Raw genomic sequence first — 16,353 nt, 5'->3', positions numbered from 1 at the left:
ACCCCAGCCGGGAAGAGAAGGGAAGCCCCGTCTACACTGCTGGAAACACCGGTGCCGGGCATTCACCCTCCTCTTCACCCAGCAGGGAAACAAGCAAGTTGAATTGGAGAGTGATGGGGTTGAGGTGGGAAATGTGGGTGCTTGGAGCCTGGAGAGGAGGGTTTCCTGAGGGGGTGAGACCACAGGGAGAAGGAGAGGGACAGGGGATGGGCAGGGGGATGGTCAGTGAGTGTCCGGCGCTGGAGCATGTCCGTCCTCCCTCGGGCCAGCCCGCCTCCCCCGAGCCTGGGTCTATAAACACAGGGACCCTGGAAGAGAGTTTTCTGTCTGGCTGGTTCACTGAGGCTGGATGTTTGTGGGGACATGGGCCAGCCTGGTGGCCCCGGTGAAGACATCGTTCTCTCTGGGGGAATGAGGTGGACACTGAGTCCCCGGTCTGTGGATGCTCTAGCCCTCTGGGGGTCATGTCTCTTCTTGGGGGTCACTGGGGCTTTATCGTCACTCCGTGGGGTACGGGAGGGGAGGGATGGATTCGTCCTGGCCTAGCTGTGCCTGGGCTCCTGGGGAGCATCTCTCCGGCCCACAAATTCACAGGCCTCAGTCACCCCTGCTCGACATCCCCCTCCAGGAACTCGGCACGAGGACCTTCCCTGTGAAACGGGTGGCCTAGGTCGGGGGGGCTGGTGGGTCACTTCTCAGATGACCACGCTCAGGTCTCGGGGTAGGGTGGGGTGGCCTGCAGCCACTCGCCGTGGTCACCATGCCACTGCGGCTCCTTTCTGGGGCCTGAGATGCCCCGGGGTGGTGGGGGGAAGGTCGCCGTGACAGGGACGTGTGGGATGGGGGCCCTGGGTCCCTCCCCGAGGAGGAGTGGGGGTCATGCCCAGAGGGGAGGGGCCAGTGACGGTCCTGGGTGTCAACAAGCACAGCGCCCCCCTCCACCAGGCCGGGTGTGGGTTTCCTGCGGCCCCGTCACTGCACACCAGATGGGGGGCAGGGGTTGGAAAAGGGGACGTTTACTCTCCAGCCCGGAGCCCTAGATCAAGGTGTTGGGGGCCCGCCCCTCCTGCGGGTTCTGGGGTCAGTTGGTCCAACTCCTCTGGGATGACAGGGCATCAGGGACAGGGCCTTCCTGGACCAGCCCTGGACTGTCTGCCTCCAGGCCCAGCGTGAGGGATGCCAGTCCGTTTGCTACTCGGCTGTGGGGCCCTTTGTTGCAGCCGCTGAGCCTTATCCTAAGCAGGACAGCGGTCCTGGAGGGGATATTTCTTGGGGTTCCCTTGGGTCTGGCTGCTCCCAGGACCACAGGTGTCTGATGTTTCCAGCCCTCCATTCCATGGGTGACAGCCAAGCTCAGCTCCATCCCACTCTCCTCTCCGGGTGCTTTTCTGGAAACTAATGCGTGAAGATCGATGCTCCCGACTAAACGAGTCTGGAGCTGATATCTTCCTGGGGCACCACCCTCACTCTCTCTCAGAGATGCAGCTTGTTTTGAAATATGCTGCACTGACTGTTTTCCTGCTAATATCTGTAGGTTCTAATCAAATAACTCAGGGAACAGGCCGTCTCATGTGTGGTGTAACTTGATTATTGCTGGAAAGATGAGTTTGGAACCGAAAGCTTCCCTGCTAAGCTGACAAGTGTAAAACCTTAATTTGAAAAACCAACCAAATTCCACTCACAGTGTGAAGGCAGATACTGGGACTTGGTGATGCCTGCGCCTGAGCCCTCACTTTGGGGAGACAGATGGTTAAGACCTCACAAGTGTCTGGTCCTGTCCATGTGATGTTTATATGCCCACCACCTGGATGGAGCCTGTGATTTTATGGGAAAAGGAATTTTAATACATATTAAATTATTAAACTTGATGATATTGTAAAAAGGTTTATAGTTCATTTGTTCTTCATTTGTTTACTCTGTGTCTGCAAAGCGTCTCGTAGGCTGGTTTAAAATAGAACGTTTAGTAGAAAATTTGAGGTCAGTAGACCAGCAGATCAGGAGACAACTGCCATTTAAAAGAGAGTTTCGGGGCTTCCCTGGTGGCTCAGTGGTTAAGAATCTGCCTGCCAATGCAGGGGACACGGGTTCAAGCCCTGGTCTGGGAAGATCCCACATGTCATGGAGTGACTAAGCCCGTGCTCCACGACTACTGAGCCTGTGCTCTAGAGCCCGCGAGCCACAACTACTCAGCCCGCGCGCCACAACTACTGAAACCCGTGCGTCTAGAGCCTGTGCTCTGCAACAAGGGAAGCCACCGCAATGAGAAGCCTGAGAACCACAATGAAGAGCAGCCCCCACTCGCTGCAACTAGAGAAAGCCTGTGTGCAGCAACGAAGACCCAACGCAGCCAAAAATAAATTTAAAAAAATTATAAAAAGTAAAAATAAAAAAAAAGAAAAGAGAGTTTCTACTCACAGTCCCGGAGGATGGGGAAGGCGCACCACGCAGGGCCTCACCACGCGGGGAGCACGGGGAGGGCAGGAGGCGGAGGAGCCTGGCGCTGTGGACGGACAGGAGCCTTCATCGCATCTCTGCGGAGGGAACGGCAGGCGGGGTGAGCAGGCTGAGGACTGGCCGCTCTGAGTGACTGTGTGGGCTCTGAGGTGCGGGGGCCCCGAGCAGCCTGGACCCTGACCCTGGGGGAGCAGCGCGGTGGAGAGTGGCTTGGAGTGTGAGTCCAGTAGAGGACGTGGTTGGTTTGTATTTGAAAAGTGGGCCCTAGAAGGACTCTTCCTGGGGGAGGAGGGGACTGACAAGGCGGGCAGGAGGCCAAGTCCAGGTGACTCAGAACAGGGGAAGGGGGAACGAAGAGCCAGATCCCAGAGCCCAGGACGGATGAGGGCTCCCAGTCGGCCAGAACACAGCCTATGGTGGCGGCAAGATGCCCATAAAGGGGTGAGGCAGGCCTCACACTGCAGCCCCTGCTCTCTGTCCCCACAGGGCGCCCTGTGTTTCATGCCTCGGCCTGGGTGGCTGCCCCCATCACTCTCTGTTAGGGGGATGCCCATTCATTCACTCATTCATTCATCACGTATTTGGTTCCTGCTCTGTGCCAGGCCCCGGCTGGATGACGGCTCGTCCTTGGAGGCCCAGCTCAGACATCACCTCCTCCATGAAGCCCTTTCTTGATCCCCATCCCCGCCTGCAGCCTCTCTGGCCTCACCTGGGACCCCCAGTGCTCTGATCACACTCTGTCTCTCCAGCCTGTGAGATCTGTGGGGACTCTGGGCCCAATGCAGAAAGGGGCTCAGAAAAATGTTATGAGGATAAAACACCAAATAGATGAAAGAATTAAACAGGGGCCACATGTGCATCAAGATCATCCTTCTCTGTCATTCCAGGACCAGGGCTCCATCATCAGTAGGAACCAGAGGGACCTCCTCTCACCCTCATGCTCATTTAGACCATTAACAGTCTGGATTTTTTTTCCCAATTTTAATCTTTTTTAACTTGGAAGCCATGCCATGACGGTGCCCCTCAGTAGTGAGAAACTTATTCACCACTTCAGGAGTGGGAACCATGTCGTGTCTGAGCTGAGACTGGATGAGATGGAAATGCAGGATGTGGAGGAGGGGATGGCTCAGGCCCTGGGCCTCGGGTGCAGGAAGAGGGGAGATAGGGAAGAGGAGGTCAAGGCAGGAGGAGGGGAGACCAGGGTCTCCCAGGGTCCCTCCTGTCACTTCCTGCCGCCCCTGCCTCAACATGGGAGCCTGTTCCCCACGCTGCATCACACCTCCAGGCCCTCACATGGCTGGGCCTGCACCAGGAGCCCCTCGCCTCCACTCACCAGCAGCAACGTCCTCAGCTTTCTAGACCCTGCTCTTCTGGGGGCTTCTCCCTGACCCTGCCTGCCCAGGGCACCCACCCCACCGTGACTCACTCACCTGCTCTACACCCAGCTCTCCTGGTTGTCATTGCCTGAGGATGACCTGTCTCCCTGGGACATGGTCTACTCTTCGGGACCAGCAGACCTCAGTTATAAGCTCTCTAAGTCTGCGTGACCCTCGGCGAGTCCCTATCCCCTTGGAGGCTCCGTTTTTCACTGTAAAGTGTCTGGCAGTGGCCACCCCACAGCAACACTGAGCTGCTGGAGCTGCCGGAAGCGGAGCTGGCTGGGGGCCTGTGGCTGTGGCCTCAGGGCTGACCCTGGGACCGGGCCCCCATGGCCAGGGTTTGCAGAAAGCCTGGGTGCAGCAATGCATGAGGAGGTGGGAGAAGGGCAGAGGTTAGAGGGCAGCTTTGGAGCCAGAAGACAGGGCATTAGGGGACACTTGCCAGAGCCCTTGGCCCTGGTCCTTGTCCACATCCACCCCTTCCTGGCTGCCTTCAGAGAGCACGCCATGAACCCCTTCTTTAAGGGCTGCACTCTCAGCGCATTTATCCCACCCGCCGCGGGGGTCAGGGTAGGCTCCACACGGCTGTGGCCCTCATGTTGCTTGTGAAACAGTGGAAGCTCCATGGGGCTAGAGGGAGGACTGCAAACTCAGATGTCTCCCGGGCCCAGGCAAGGAGAGGCCAGGGGAGAGCCTGGGCCTGGGGGAAGCTTAGAGAGTGGTGGTGACAGTGGCCAGCTGGGGATACAAGGTCCATCCAGAGGGGGCTCCCACTCAGCCCCAGAAGAGCTTTGCCCTGAGGGAACATTACCCAGGAGGCCAGATCTTCTTATTTCATATCAAAAACAAAGCTAGAAACCTGAGTTTCTGTCTGAAATTTTCCAGTTTTTAAATGTTAGAATTAATTCAAGAAAACTAGATTTGCCCCTGGGCCCTAGTTCGAGGCCCTTGGTTTAAGATGCTTGACCAAGGGTGGGCTGGGCAGCTGCCCCAAGGCAGGGTCCAGACTGGATGCTCTGTCACCCTTCAGCCCCCGATCCCAAGTCCCGGCCCAGTGCCTCCTCGTGGATGTTCAGGGGACAGCTTCATCCCGCAGGAACCAGCCCCCGGTCAGGGTATGGAGGGGACAGGACTCTTCCGGGGCTGCCCTTCCCTTCAGCGGATCCTCGGAAGCTGGAGCTTTGAGACCCACCTGTTGCCCCCGCGCCCCACAGCATTGATCCAGCCCTCTGTGCGCCAGACTAGGCTTGCTCTGCATGCTGAAGAGCTGGAGTTGGCCTCCTCCAAAGAAGCATCCCTGTGAACGAGAGTGAGAGTGACCTCTCTGCAGCTGTAAACCTGTATTAAGCACCTGCTGTGTACCTGGTCCTAGGATGAGAGCTTGGGGGACGGGGGGAGCCTGGGCATCTGACCACAAAAGACCAAATAATGCCAGATGGAAGGCAGTGGTGTCCAGCGCTTCAGGGAGGAGGGAGGATGCATGTGATGGCGGAGGGGGGCTGGTGACTGGGGTGGCCGTGGAGCATCACCACGATGTGATCTGGTGGGGACAGGGGACAGGTGTGCTTGGTGGAACAGCATGCACAATGGCTCAAAAGGTGTGGGGAGTAGAGGGGATGTGACCCTGTCCCTATAGCAGGCCTTCTTCCCCCTTCCTCTGTAACGATGGGGCTGCTGATGAGCTCTCAGTGAGCCTTCCTGAGCCCTGTTAGTAGTTGTCTGTTACAGACAAGGACACAGAGAGGGCAGTGGCCACCCAAGGTCACACAGCAGGGTATTAGAGAACCGTCCTGGGGGATTCATTACTAGTTCCTTAAAACTGATGAGGACACAGGGGCACAGAGAGGGGACTGGTGGCCCAAGGTTACAGAGAAGGGTCTTAGGCAGCCATCCTGAGGGGGCCTGTTACTAGTTCTCCATTACAGTGACAAAATTGAGACAGAGAGGGCACTGCTCGCTCAGTGGCAGAGAGCAGGGTCTTAATGAGCCTTCCTGGGGCCCTGTTACTAGTTCTGTATTACACGTGAGGACACTGAGGCACAGAGAGGGGGCAGGGACCCCTGCTATAACCCAGGCCCCACGGCCCATATCCTTTACAACCGGCTCTATGCTGCCAGCAGCGGTGCCGGCTTGGAATGGACGTTGAAAGCCGACTGAGCCCCAGGCCTCATCGAGTGCCGAGTCACCCTCAGGAAACACCCCTCAACACCTACTTGCTCACCCCCAGGGACAGGGACCTCATTGCTGATTTTTTTTTTTTTTAAATTATTGATTGATTGATTGATTGATTGATTGATTGCTGTGTTGGATCCTCGTCTCTGTGCGAGGGTTTTCTCCAGTTGTGGCGAGCGGGGGCCACTCTTCATCGCGGTGCGCGGGCCTCTCACTGTTGCGGCCTCTCCCGTTGCGGAGCACAGGCTCCAGACGCGCAGGCTCAGTAGTTGTGGCTCACGGGCCCAGTTGCTCCGCGGCATGTGGGATCTTCCCAGACCAGGGCTCGAACCCGCGTCCCCTGCATTGGCAGGCAGATTCTCAACCACTGCGCCACCAGGGAAGCCCCTCATTGCTGATTTTGGAAGCTGGGTGGGCCTCCCTGTTGATTGACCCTGGGGAGCCCAGGAGAGACTGTGGGAAGTCACAGGGCCCCTGAGGCTCCCTGTCCCCACCTAAGCAGCTCTGGTCCCTCTGACTATCCTTGACAAGGGGCTTGGTGACAGGAGGTGTCAGCTGTGCAACCAGGAGTGCTGTGGAGACGAGGAAATGGTGGGCACAGTGCAGGTACATGCAGATGTTCAGGTATTCACTCAACAAATGTCGATTCAGCCCTTGCAGTGTGGCCGGCCTGGGCCTGGGCCTGGGCATCCAGCAGTGAATATGACCCAGGCTCTTGAGCTGCCTGCCGCCTGGGAAAGCAGTGCTCAGAGAAACAGGCCCCCAGTGCCCCCACCCTGCTCCCTGCAAATAATCACTGAGCTGAGTTTGCAGCCGTGGGTCCCAGTGGAGGGTAAAGGAGTCAAGGGACACCCAACGTGGGCACTGACCATGAGCCTGGATGCTGGAGCTGGACGGCCTGGGGCAGTCACTTCACCTCTCTGTGCCTCAGTTTCCTCATCTGCAGAAAGGGGTGATGATACTGGTACCTCCCCCACAGATTTCCATGAGGATTAAGTGGGTTCCTGCTTCTAAGGCATGTAAGACAGTGTCTGGCAGTGGATCAGGCTGCCGCTCACCTCAGCAACAGTCTGTCCCCATTTTAAGGATGAAAAACCAAGGCTGAGAGGGGTTATGAGACCAGCTTAGGCTCACCCTCTCCTCATGCTGTGCTGATGTCCCCTCTCTGTCTAGCTCTCCTGTGTTCACCTCATCTCTCTGTCCCCTGTAACCACCCAGCAAAGTAGGTGCTAAGAACCTCTGATCAAGTTAATGCATGAATGAAGACAAGCCCTGCTCCCCGCCTTGCGCTCTCGGGACCGTGGGCTGGACTGGGGCATCGGGCTCCCCCAGACCATCCAGGAGGGGCACAGTGTGTCCATCACCTCACTCACACCCAGCATGGAGAAGGTGTAGGGGCCAAGGGCCAGAGGGCACTGGAATAACCCCTGGGGGAAGCACAGAGACACCTCTGAAAGACAGTCTCCAGGCAACCAAGGTGTGGCAACAGTGATGCCCAGGAGGGGCAGAGGATGGAGTCCAGTCTGGCATCGCCCCCTGCTGGACATTGAGTGGGGGGGTGAGAATTGGACAAGCCCAGCCCCGACTGGGTCTCCTCCTCATCCAGCAAAGGGAAGAGGAAAAGATAAGAAGACCAGTACAGCTGACCCCACGGCACTCCCTGCGTGTCGGGTGCTGCTTCAAGGATTCTGTAGGTTCCTCAGAACCTTGTGAAGTGCCTGCTGGTTCCAGCCCCATGTGTACAGGAGAACTGAGGCATAGAGGACACATGTATCCTCCCTCCTCCTCGCCCCAAGGACAGAGCCAGGACTCAGGCCAGAGTGTGTGCGCTGGGCCCCTTGCTGAGAGCAGCCTCTGGGCATCACGGACTCTGGAACTGCCCCCTCCTCCCTCTTACGGCAGGTTCTAGGTCCTGGCTTCTTAGGCAGGGAGGCTCCCTGTGCCGATCCCTGGGCCTCTCTGAGGGACGTTGACACGTGGGATCACAATGGCCCTGGGGAAAGGAGAGAGAGTGTGGGCTGGACGTCAGGTCTGCATCAGACCCCAGCTCTGCCCCTACCAGCTGTGGGACCTGGAAACATTCCCTGACCTCTCTGTGCCCGACTTTCCAACACTGACTCAGAGGATTGCTGTGCTTGGCACACAGTAGGCCCTCAATAGGAAAAAGCCAGTCCTCCCCAAAGAACTGTACCTCTTACATGCCCAAAGCAAAGCATGTGTGCCACAAGTCATCAAAGCTGATCCTTGACAAGCAGGACAAGTGCAATCTAGCAGCTCCTCCAGTCCCTGCCTGAGGCCTTTCCCTCCTCAGTGACAGTGGCTCAGAGCAGGTCACAGCCTCCCAGGAAGTCTGAACTGAGCTTCTGTGACTTGGGGGAATTCCCTGTTCCCCACAACTTGGTTTCCAGGTCGTTCCAACAAGGAGCAAAAGCACCTGCTCAGTGTTTCAGCCGCAAGGTCCTCCCTTTACAAATTGCCCCATCATTGGGTGTCAGGAGATGTGAATTCCAGAGCACGTGACCATCTGATGACTTCAGGGGAATCGTGCCCACCCACCACGACACACCTCATAGCCAGCCTCCTGGAAGAGGGCTCAGTGATCCACGGCCAAGTACAGTTTTATGGGAGCACAGCCCCATCCACTATTGGAACTACATGTGCGAGAAGCAGAGGATCCTGAGTGCCTGGACCCCCAACATCCAGAAAGCAGAGGTCAGGGCAACAAACAAGGGGAGAAAGTACTTTCAGATCAGATGTCTCATAAGGGGTTAACACCCCAAACATACAAAGAACCCCTACAATTCAACAGCAGAAAAACCAAGCAATCCAGTTTAAAAATAGGTAAAGCAACTAAATAGGCATTTTTCCAAAGAAGGTACATGAAAAGATGTTCAACATCACTCATCATTGGGGAAATGCAAATCAAAACCACAATGAGATATCACCTCACACCTGTCAGGATGGCCATCATCAAAAAGACAAGAGATTAGTAGTGCAGGTGAGGATGTGGAGAAAAGGGAAATCTGTGCACTGTTGGTGGGAATGTAAATTGGTGCAGTCACTGTGGAAAATAGTATGGTGGTCCCTCAAAAAATTAAAAATAGAACTACCATATAGTCCAGCAATTCCAGTCCTGGGAATATACCCAGAGGAAACTAAATCTCTACGTCGAAGAGACATCTGCACTCCCATGTTCACTGCAGCATTATTTACAACCAAGATATGGATGTAACTGAGGAGGACCCTATGGGGCCTTCCTGGGTCAGACCCCTCCCCCATATTCTCTGCTGTAGCTCCTCTCTGACGTACCCAGATCATAGTATCTCATGCATATTTCCTGAGTTTTTCAGATGCTAAAACCACCACCAAATGGAAGATATAAACTACTTGGTGACCATGAGCACATAGCCCCCAGGGCTCCTGGAGCCTAAGGGTTCATACTGTTAACCCCTGTGACACCTCACCATGAGGCAATCCGAGAATTGTGCAGGAGCTGGTCACATCCCTAGGACGCCCTTCCCTCACCTGGCCTTTAAAAATCCTTTGCTGAAATGCTTTGGGGATTTGGGGTTTTGGGGGCATGAGCCATCTATTCTCCTTGCTCGGCCCTGCTCCAGGCTTCAGCGTTTCAGTTTGTTTGGCTTCACTGTTCATCGGGCACACAAACTTGCATTCAGTAACATGGAAACAACTTAAGTGTCCATCGACAGATGAGTGGATAAAGAAAATGTGATATATACATATTATATATATACATGTATAATGGAATCTTATTGAGCCATAAAAAAAGAAGGAAATCTTGTCATTTGCAACAACATAGATGGCCCTTGAGAGCATTATGCTCAGTGAAATAAGTCAGACAAAGACAACTACTTACTTACGATCTCACTTATATGTGGAATCGAAAAAATAAACCAAACTCATAGAAACTCATAGAACAGATTGGTGGTTGCCAGAGGTGGGGGTGGGTAGAGGGTGGTGGGCGAAATGGGTGAAGATGGTCAAAAGGTACAAACTTCCATCTATTAGATAAACAAGCCCTGGGGATGTATGTACAGCAAGGTGACTGGTTAGCACCACTGTGTTGTGTATGCGAAAGTTGCTAAGAGAGTCGATCTTCAGAGTTCTCATCGCAAGAAAATAATTTGTAACAACATAGTTGTAATAATATAAATGCTTGTAGCTTCACTCTTTCAGAATACACGGTACAAGAAGAATGAAAAATTAATTAGGGCCAAAATCTGAATGTACGTATTATTAATCTTGATAGTGCAAAGCTGTGGCTGATGGAATCTGGAAAGTAGAAGAAGGAAGACCAGTGGTGAGAAGTAAAATAGGTCTGAATATCCTTACCTTCTACAAAAAAAGACCCAAGAAATACTTTTGATGCTTATAAAATAAGAAAATGCCCTTTAAGATACCAGGTGACAAATCTGTTCCCCAAATTTTACTCATATGAACTTTATCATATCTTATACAACATGTACTATTATTTATTAAAATTTTCCTTTATTTGAAATTATCTCTTAAGCATAATCTTCATATCACTGTGAAGTAGGAAAAGCCATTATTTTTGCCATGAATAGGAGTTATTTATAATGGCAATAAGTTGATTTAATTTAAACATAAAATTTAAAATAATCAACATAATAAAATGTATCAAAATAACATAAAAATATATACATGATAAGTAATTCCTTTCTGAAAAGGATGGCTCTCTTTATGATGACATAATAATCAAGAGTTAGCTTGGTGGTGTCAGCAAAATGGTAGAAAGCTGGGGTAGCTACACTTAGACAAAATAGACTTTAAGACAAAGACTGTAAGAGACAAAGAAAGTTCTAATGATAAAGGGATTATTCCAACAAAAGGATATATCATATGTAAATATTTATACACCCAACATAGGAGCACTTAAATATATAAAGCAAATATTAACCGGCCTAAAGGGAGAACTAGACCACAATACAGTAATAGTAGGAGACTTCAGTATCCCACCTTCAACAATGGATAGATCATCCAGAAAGAAGAGCAACAAGGAAATACTGGACTTGAACCATACTTTAGACCACATGGGCCTAACAGACATATATGGCACATTGCATCCAACAGTAGCAGCATACACTTTGTTCTCAAAAGCACATGGAACATTTTCTAGGTTAGACCATACGACAGGTCACAAAACAGGTCTTGGCCATTTTAAGAAAATTGAAATTATACCAAATATTTTTTTCTGGCTACAGTGGTATGGAACTAGAAATCAGTAAAAGGAGGAAAGCTGGAAAATTCACAAATATGTGAAAATTAAAAAACACACCTCTGAACAACCAATGGGTCAAAGAAGAAATCAAAAGGGAAATTTGAAAAAAAAAAAATCTTGAAACCAGTGTAAAAGGAAACAGAACATATCAAACCTATGGGATGCTAAAAAATTGGTTCTAAGAGGGGAATTTACAGCAATAAATGTATAAATAAAGTAAAAAGTAAGATCTCAAACAACCTAACTTTACATCTCAAGGAACTAGAAAAAGAAGAACAAATTAAGCTCAAAGTTAGCAGAAAGAAGAAAATAACAAAGATCAGAGCAGAAATAAATGAACTAGAGACCAGAAAAACAATAGAAGAGATTAATGAAACTAAGAGCTGGTTTTTGAAAAGATAGAAAAAGACAACCCTTTAGCTAGACTAAGAAAAAATAGAGAAGACAAATAAATGAAATCATAAATGAAAGTGGAGACATTACCACTGCTACCACAGAAATGCAAAGAATCATAAGAGACAACCATGAATAATTATATGCCACAAAACTGGACAACCTGGAAGAAATGGGTCGATTCCTAGAAACAAACAACCTATCAAGGCTGAATCATGAAAGAGAAAATTGGAGCACACTGATAATGAGTAAGGAGATTGAATCAGTAATTTAAAAAATTTCCCAACAAAGAAAAGCTCAGGATCAGATGATTTCACTGAGCCATCTGTTTCAATTCTACCAAACACTTAAAGAAGAATTAATGCCAGTCCTTCTCAAACTCTTTTAAAATTGAAGAGGAGGGAATACTCCCAAGGAGTATTTCACAAAGAAAATACCTGTAGAAGATACAAGAGTAAATGAAATCCATGGCTTTCAGGAAGTGCAGGCCAGGAGCTGGAAGCATATCAGGGCAAGCCAACTAATTTCCACTTTCTCTAATTCTCCTCCCTCACCCTTATCCCTGTTCTCAGCCTGTCTGCTTCATCATTATTTCTCTGCAGACATTCTGTTCTGACTCGCAGTGTTCATGGCTAATGGTGAAAATGTTAGAGCTTCAGAATTTACACACCCTATGATCAAATCTCCCATGGGGATTCGTGACATCTCTGCATTTCAGTTCCAAATTCTTACAAGAGAAACTACCTCATTGGCTCAGTTTGGCTTCATTGGTAAACCTGAACCCAAACATCTACCACTATGCAGGCGGTGCTGGTGGTTATAGCTTTGCAGGCATAAACAGAGCAGACAGTGGGAACTGGAAAAACGCTCCAAAGTGCACCACGACATCTCTGTATATTACTTAGGTATCTGCATAGACAATATTGATGGCCCAGGGCAATCTGGGCAACTTTCCGTGTGTTTTCTTAAAATTCGCTTAGCTTATCGGTGACTTATGGATTGTAGAGTGATGGGGAAAGTCTGGTGATTTGTGCTTACAGCAAAGAAAGCTGTGTTTGAATATTTAAGCTGTGTCAGTATAAGGCAGAGAAAGGCATGATTTAAACGGTGTTATGAAGATAATTTTAGCATTTGTCATTGTACTGAAGTAAAAAGAATAACCTTTGTTTTTAGAGGATAAGGAAGAGACAAGTACAGTTTTCAAAAATTGATTTTTTTAAACTTTAAGGATTGAGGTTTGTTTTTATTGCCCTTATTTCAAGGTCAAAAAGATAGAAAAATTTAGAGCGGTTGAGAGGCGTGAAAGTCAGTCCTTTTTGAGAAAATATGACTATTGAAGACAGTCTTAAAGACAAAAGAAGGAATCAGTTTATTATGTATGTCATGAGTGGTTAATTCTAAGTATGGGAGACGGAAAGAAAGATTGCTGAAAGGTAAGAAAAAATAAGTGAGGAGTGTGAGAAGCCTATTTGGCCCAGTTTAAAAGAATAAATAAAGGGAAGGAAAAATCAATACAGATTTATTCCTCAAGTTCATCTGGAAGAAAAATAAAAGTAATTGGTGAAAATAGCCAGAAAGTTTTTAAAGAGAAAGAACAAGGAGAATAAAGTGTTTCTCCTAATATAAAAATAAACTGGAGAGCTACAAGAATTAAAGCCATGTGGCACTGGTCAAAAACCTAAAAAATATATCAAACAAAATAATGAGTCCTGAAAGAGACCCTAAAATTAAAAAAAAAAACAAACAAAACTTTGAAAATAGAATACAGGAAATATCACAAATCAATGATGAAATAGGATAGGGGGAAAAGTTAGATCCTTGATTTACATTATATGCTCAAATAAAATCCAGCAAAAAGGAACAAATGGAAACAAAACAAAAGAAAGAAGTAGTAGTTTTCGATAAACTAGTAGATGGATTTTAGCTGAATTTGGGTGGGGAATGACTTCCTTAACGTAAAAGCAAGGGAAGAAATCACAATTGCTCAGCCTTGCTGTGTCCCTGTACCCAGGGGAGAGCTAACTGATCACAGAGTGAGAGCTGACTTTCTTTCACCTGCAGAAATTGTCTCCTGAAATAGGCAGGTCTGGATTGGCAGGAGCAGGACCTGATGGCTCACAACTGTTTCTCACACTGTGATCAGTAGAACAACTGCATCAGAGTCTCCCGAGATAACCTGTTAATGAAGGAATCAAGGAAGGAAAGAGGGAGGAAGGAAGGAAGGGAGGGAGGAGAGAAGGGAGGAAGACAAAATATTTTTAAAAAGATTAAAAAGAAATTTAGATTCTATCTTAAACAAACTGAATTAAAGTCTCTGGCAGTACAGCTCAGGACTCTCTGTATTTTAACCCACATTTCAAACACAATAGCAAGTTTTGAGAATTATTGGCTTAAAAGAAATATTACTAAGTGGACTATAAGGAGAGTGTTTTAACAGAGGTGTTAGAACATTCCACAGTACCCCTACTGTGACCTCCCAGGGATGCCCACAGAAAGGTGTTGGGTTCTGGTAAGGACAAGGCAGATTCTCTGCCTCTGACCCCTCCACCTACCCCTCATACCCCCTGCCATTCCGTCTGGGTTCACAGCAGGCAGTTGGCACGCTTGCTCACAATCAATGGGTAAAAGTGCAAAAGAGAAATTTGTATCGTATCTAGGAGGATTTCCCATCACTTGCAGGGAAAGTAAGCTATCTGCCATTTTTTATCACTGGCTTTCTGAACAAATTCCTGTTGACTAGATCCAAAACAGAATTGCCTCATGCAATCTTCATTTCACCTTTCTTCTAAGTTTGAGAGGTTAGAAAGCCGGACACTGTGTTTTCCAGGCTTCTTTGCTGTTGGAGGTAAGGGATGAAAATTAGGTTCTGCAAATTGGATTGACTCACATGATATCCGGAACCTAGGAGCTCCGTGAAGGCCGTCTTCCCGTACACTCTGCTGGTAACCCAGGGGGCTCTGCAGCACCTCCCCAGTATACTTTCTCGCAGGTTCTCAGGGTAGAGACACCAGTGGCTTGTTGATTTGGGGAGAACTCCAGGGGTGGTCTCCGAGGAGGTAGTTCTTCTGGTGGGTCAGATCTGCAGTGTTCTGACAACCAAGATCCTGGAAGTCCAGCCTAGAACTGCTCCGTTAGGATCCACAGTGACTGTGTAAGCACCTAAGACCCTATATTAAACCCCTTCTTGCCTAAAATATGCAGAGTGGCTTCTGTTCTTACACCAAGCTCTAAAGGACAGAACAATAAAGAGTGTCAGGGATTCACCTTTAAATGTCTTGATCAGGTTTAAAAATGCCAGTTTCACTGAAGAATGACTTCGAAGAAGCAGAAACAATTATTAATTTTATTATTTACTCTTAAATAAATGTCTTTAAAATTTTCTGCATGATGAAATGAGAGGTAGGCATAAAGCACTTCTGCATGCCAGACTGTGTTTGTCTAGAGGAAAAACACTTGTAAGGTTGTTGAGTTGTGAGATGGACTAGTTACTTTTTCATGAAAGCTCATTTTTACTCTAAATAACAACTGACAGATAAAGCAAGGGTATTCAGATTTGGGTATTGGCAGATATTCTCTCAAAAATGCACAAAATGAATCTGTCATTGCAAGGAAAACCACTTGGTAATTGTTGCCAATGACACAATTTGAACTTCAAAGCAAAAATTAAAATTTTGGGAAACGTGTATCCACCGCAGTGGGCTTGACATTTTCTCAACTTAAAGACTTTTTTTTTGTTGATGTTCTAGTCTTTTATTGGATGAATGTTGATAACAGTAATTTAAAGAATTGTAAGCCCTTTCTAAATACATTGAATAGACATTTACAGTTTGCTGTGAGGAGAAGAAGAAATGAGTAAGGTCATTGTTTTTGAGAAGTTTATAATCTAAGAGGGGAAGTACGTACTATACATTATGTAAACATGAGGACTGAGTAACTGTGATGTACAGTGGAACTTGATAAGTAGTGTAGAACAATGTCTGGGGAGTTGAGAGTGGCAGAAAGATATGGAACGCTTCACGAATTTGCGTGTCATCCTTGCACAGGGGCCATGCTAACCTTATCTGTATCCTTCCAGTTTTAGTATATGTGCTGCCGAAGTGTGCACTAAAGACTTTTCTGATGACATTGGTGGTGAAATTACTAAATACATTTTTTCCTATTGTAGGATGTAATGGAATATGTTAAAACCTGGGAGGTCTACATAACTCAGCAGCCAGTGCTTTCCAAATTGTCAAGGGATAATGTTACAAAGCCATGCATGGATAAAGATCCATTCAAAGTGCAATAGAGACCAACAGATTTTAATGTAACAGAGAAGGAGAAGTTCACTGATGTGTTTTCAGATTTCACAGAGCAACTAAACTTTAAGAACTGTCACTTGTCAAATTTCAGTGTCGCATCAGAGAAGAATATACACGATTATTGGAAAAGGCTATGTGTCTGTGAGGGTGGATTTTCTTCCTGTACTTCAACCAGAGCAATGTCTTGAAATTGAATGTAGAAGCGGACGTGAGAGTCTAGGTGTCTTTTATTAAGTTCTATACTAGATATGCAACAATTTAAAACAAGGCAATTATTCTCACCAATTTTCTGGTTTGGAAAACAATGATACTTTTCATAAAAATATGTTATTTATGTTAATATATAATGCCTTTATTATTGCTATTTTAATACATAAAGACATATTAACATTTT

General features: G+C 48.1%; 1 long non-coding RNA gene and 1 other non-coding gene across 2 annotated transcripts in view; one reads left to right on the top strand and one right to left on the bottom strand.

Moving 5' to 3' along the window:
- LOC137749618 (uncharacterized) overlaps positions 1-16,353 on the top strand; it is a 238,153-nt gene that overhangs the window by 34,046 nt on the left and 187,754 nt on the right. The gene's annotated exons all lie outside the window — the stretch shown is intronic.
- Positions 15,657-15,763, bottom strand: LOC137750822 (U6 spliceosomal RNA). The gene has a single exon (XR_011070605.1). It is a non-coding gene; the product is annotated as a U6 spliceosomal RNA (small nuclear RNA).

The sequence above is a fragment of the Eschrichtius robustus genome, chromosome 16 (genome assembly GCF_028021215.1).
Source record: "Eschrichtius robustus isolate mEscRob2 chromosome 16, mEscRob2.pri, whole genome shotgun sequence".
NCBI lineage: Eukaryota > Metazoa > Chordata > Mammalia > Artiodactyla > Eschrichtiidae > Eschrichtius > Eschrichtius robustus.
This window is presented reverse-complemented; position numbering and strand designations above follow the sequence as displayed.